This window comes from Arachis ipaensis, chromosome B07 (genome assembly GCF_000816755.2).
Source record: "Arachis ipaensis cultivar K30076 chromosome B07, Araip1.1, whole genome shotgun sequence".
Taxonomy (NCBI): Eukaryota; Viridiplantae; Streptophyta; class Magnoliopsida; order Fabales; family Fabaceae; genus Arachis; species Arachis ipaensis.
The window spans coordinates 126013591-126018833 of NC_029791.2; positions in this window are offsets into that span (position 1 = coordinate 126013591).

The window sequence follows — 5243 nt, forward strand, 5'->3', positions numbered from 1 at the left end:
TGGGATTTTGCAACTATAAATATGACTGCTTATATTTGTAATCTAATTAGAAGTATTACATTTAATTAGTTTTTACAATGACCAATCTTGAAACTACTACATACATGTATGATGATGAGATCATCAGTCTCTAGGACACATTACAAAAAATTAAATACAGTAAAATAATTAAAAGAACCATAAGATCTATGACTCAACGTACAATAACTATATAATAACGTTAAAAAAAATAGTAAGAAGCAAAAAATCCAAGAGAAGAAAAAATAATGAAAGTATATGAATATAGATAAATATGGATGATGATGATGATGATAATGAGGTAGCTCATTAATTAATGTCCTCGGCCTTTTTTGCTGGGTCCAGAAGCTAGTCTAAAAGCCAAGCTACGATTTGAAGGACGAGTTCTGATGATGCTCAACTTTGAAGAAGAAGAAGAAGAAGAGGCTTCTCCTTTAACGCCTTCACGATTCTCAACTACTTGCGTCTTTAACTCCTCCGATCGAAGAACTCGGCTCTGCACAATGCACAACTGTGATGAGACCACAAGCATTATGATGACCAACACCATCCATATGCTCTTCTTCATCGCCATGTAATAATCTACCTGAGTAATAATATATAATAATAATGTAAAAACTTATGTACGTTCCTTTTATTCTTTAAGCAAAGTGGTGCTTAATTCTATGATTGTGGTTTTCAAGATGTGTTGTATTGTATATACTTGTTTTGGAATTTGCATTGGATGTTGGGTTTATATAGGAAAAAAAAAAACAGAGGTGAGTGAGGACGGTATAGCGCTTTTGCAAGTGGACCCTTTGAAAATTATATGTATACATAATTGACTTTTGTTAATTGTGATTTGTGCCGTTTCTTGACTATACTAATATCTTGATTTCATTTGAACATGCCTACGTTCTCACTTAGCTTGCTAAGGAACAAGTTCTTATGACTTTGAAAATGATCAAACATGCTGTTAGAATTTGACTTTGATGATTACAGTACTTGATCCGTTATCTTATAGTTCGGTTTTTATTGTGCATTATGAGTCATAATTCGATTTTATTTACCTTCATTTTAAGTTTGTAAGGGACGATCTTAATAACTAACGGTCGTAACATCAATTCTATTTATCAACTCTATGCCTATAAAAGGTACTATTTTCTATATCTCAACATACACACATACACGTGATAAGTTCTATTTTAGATTTAACATTTTATAATCATAGAATTCTTATATCTCTTAAACATTTACTGACTTGAGCGTCGGAGTGTCCTTTGCATGTATCCACCCACTGTGTTTTTTGACGTCTGAGTTATTCTCACTCCATTAAAAAAAAGCATATTACAACAGCACAAGAGACAAATTATACTTCAAAAGTTCATCCACACAAGAACAATACTCAAATTCTATCTATTAAAAATAAAATAAAAAAAACACATGTATATATAACGCAAAATTTAGAGAAAGTATTTGTTGAACTTTATTAGTAATATAGTCTAGGATCGGAGCTCATGGTATGGCTTTACGTTGAACATGAATATATCAGATTCACACGGCTTTTCTGACTCAGATGCTTGTCTTTAATTTGCAATCTGTTACGCGGTGCATGATATGTATGTGGCTAAATCTATGTATATGAATTTCAATTTTTTTTTTTCTAATATTCATGTCACAGACAAACACACTAGTTAACAACCACCAAGAGATGTTACCTTGAAATTTCTGTGTCAGTTAGGAAAAGAGAAGAGTACACGTTTCGTTGAACTGTCACTCTTGTCGCCTTTTTTGTGTTCAAAGACGGTGCAAAGCGCAGTGCCCAATCCTATCAAAACGCAACCGCTTACAAACGAAACGCTAATGCTCGCATCTTACAGCTTGGAGCACCACGGTTTTGGATTTGGAGTTACTTTCGTGAAAAGCGCTACTAGGTCATCAATTATTATAAGACAATACTTAACATTAATGATTGACTCATAACTATAAATATGAAATTTTAATACTATTTCATATAGGATTTGATAACTCCAGTTTAATCTATTACTCAAAATGAGAATAACTTGATTTTTGTTATACATGGATGAATGATAATTTAATTTTAAATTCGTAACCAATAATTTTATTAGTCATCATTATCGACTTAATAACCAAAAAGTTAATGTTATTCGTCAATCTAATGTATATATAAAATACTTTCTATCTATGTACACAGAGAGATTTAATTTTGAGAAGGTATAAAAAATTTTATTAGAATTGAATGAGAGAGCTAGAAGCAGAGTCGACAAAAAAAAATAGAGAGAAATAAGAGAATAAATTCATTGATTTTATATATTGCAAAAATAAACTTGGCTCTTATATTTGTAGTTGCAACTAGATCAGAGTAAGAGTTTTTTAACAACTAACAGTCACTCTAACAAAATTGCTAGATGAGCATAACTACTTGCTAGCTCAGCTAAACGAGAAAACTAACTTCTAATTTTAGTATCTCTGACTTCAACTACTCACATCTCCCTCGCTATTTGCTCTCAACAGATTCATCAAGTTTTATAAAATTTCATCTCATATCTTATGTTTCTATATTTTTATTTCTAACATTCTATATTCAAAAAATTATTATACATTTTAATTACATACACTTGAATGTTAAAAACTTTCAATATCTTTTGTAGATATACCTGCATCTATTTTAGGTTTATCTCCGACCACGATCATTAAAGAGTTTTTGATGAAAAAAAACTCTTCAATCAAATTATAATCCAGAATTACCGCTTCATTTTGGTTGCATGCTTTATGAAAAAAGTTTTGCACAATAAACTGTATCCTTGATGAATTAATTTAAACACATATTATCAATACCGAGAAAAGAAAAAACTACTAGATTGAAAGTAATGACCAAATTGAATCAAAGTTTTGAGCAAAAGGAGAAATTCTTGATTAGAGTTATTTTCATCTTAAAATACAAATTAAACGATTGCCATAACATGTGCTTTTCAATTTAAAAAATTTTCATTTTTTTCAAATAATTTATCAACAATGCTAGAGAACCAAGAAGTACTAGCCAAAAATCAGCCAAATGTCTTTGAGTGAATCCAAAATTTCTACGTAGATGGTACTTATGATAGGGCATTAGGATGTTTCTTCTACTAAGTATCAGAATGTTTCTTTTTCATACTAAATGGATGTTTTTTTATATATTTTATAAATTTTTTATATACTAAGAATCGGAATTATTGAAAGTTCCGTGATCCCCGCCCCTATTTCTCCAACGTATCATTCAGAATTTTAATTTGGGGTGAGAAGCAATTAATATCAAATATTATAAATTAAAAATAAATAAAATTAATTAGATATAATTATAAATTAGTTAAGTTGTTTATTTTTTGGCTGATAACCTCTTGGTTCCATATACTTTTCCATAATTTATTTAATTTGTATAAAATCCAATCTCGCTACGTAACCAAAAAGGGATACAGCCAACTCCTGCTAACTCCTATTGGGTTGGACCCCAAAACCCGACATAACAAAATCTCATACCCCAAATTACCCCAATTTACCCTGATCAAGAATTACCATTAACCCATTGACCTAATCTTTTCACCACCGCCGTCCATCGGTCTCACTCTCAGCCTCGTCGCTGACCCTCCCTCAAACGGCGGCGTGACACACCGAAGCACCACCATCCACCATCCCACACTGTCTCTTCTTCCTGACCAGCTCTAATTAGCGCCACCCACCTGTGTTGCAGGATTGGACCACGCCACCTATAACCTGCGAGTCCTCTATGGCAAGCCTAGACGCTTCCGTTGCCTGTTAGGAACGCAGTAAAACCTCGCTGCCGCGAGGTCTTCATCTACGGGAACTCATTGGGTCGCGCCGCCCTCTCCCATCTTTTCGCCAGTTCGCGCCGAGTCCAACACTGGCTCTAAGACGCGCAGTGCAGTCTCTTCCTCGTCCGTCGATGGCGACTGCTCTAACAGGTTAGTAGATATTTAGGGTTTTAGTAATCAGAGGATGTTACTGATCTGTTTCATATAGCAGGTTTAGATATTCATATAAGATGCTTTTTGAATTAATGGATGTTATTTTTATGTAATGTTAGACGTTTGAATATATAAATTGAACTGAATTTTTTATGATACTGGTTCATTATGCTTTGCTAGAAGGTTCTTGTATACGTTAGTAGTTGTTTTTTTAGTGAATTCGTAATTATGGGATAAAAATAGAGTTATAGGTTTGTTTGTTTTTTTCCGAGATTAAAATTGGGTTTGAATGTGGTCAATTTAAATTTGAAGCATTAAGATGGTTTTTGGAGTAATTTTTTGGAGTTTGGGAGAAAAAATAGATAGTTGTTATCCCCATAATTAAGAGTGATTTTTTGGAGTTCTGAATAAAAAAAAAGTAGTTGTAATCTCCATAACTAAGTGATTTTTTGAATGTGTCTTCCATTTAAACTTGTGTAGATGTGTCTGTAATAGATGTGTCTTCTAATTAAAGTTAATTTTTTCGCATTTTTTCATGGTTCAAATTATATGTATAGTTGTTAGTAACTGAATGTAATTGATTTGGTTTAATTTCCATGATTTTTATTTGATTAATAGAGGTTGCTATTAAATGACTTTATATTTTCTTATCCTTGTACCTTGGATTTAGTTGATGCTTCCTCAGTGGTTCGGAAGTTTTTGAAAAATGAAAAGTTGAAACTTAGATTATTTTTCTGTTGAATTGGTGTTGGTTTATAATTTAGTAATTTATAGGTTCAATAGTCTAAATTATCTAAAAATGTTTGATGTTGCTCGTGTTGAGTTTTTTTTTCCTTTTACTGTGCGTGTAATTAAAATGTGATTAATGAATAGACGAAGCGGTCGGAGATGCGGAATTTTTGTTCGTGGCTTGGGATGCGGCCGAACCTGCGAGCGGGGCTTAGTACGGGAAGGTGAGTGCGGTCTTGATGAACACGTTGTGCATGCAGAGCCTCATGTCGCGGATTGATGACGGCGTCAGTCGTGTTACGGATGTCGTTGGAGGCTTCTTTCGAGCGAGTCACTGCGGGTGTTGGGGGTGGCTTCAGGTCGTATATACGGTCGGAGATGCGGGCGGAATAGTTATCAACGTTCGATGCAACGATTAACAGTCTAAAATTTGTGGAGGTTCGCATTTGAAAAATTTGTTTAAACGAAATCACAGTACGTGAATATAGAAGGAGAAAAACGTAATTACAAAAATTCTAATTTTTCAAATTTAGA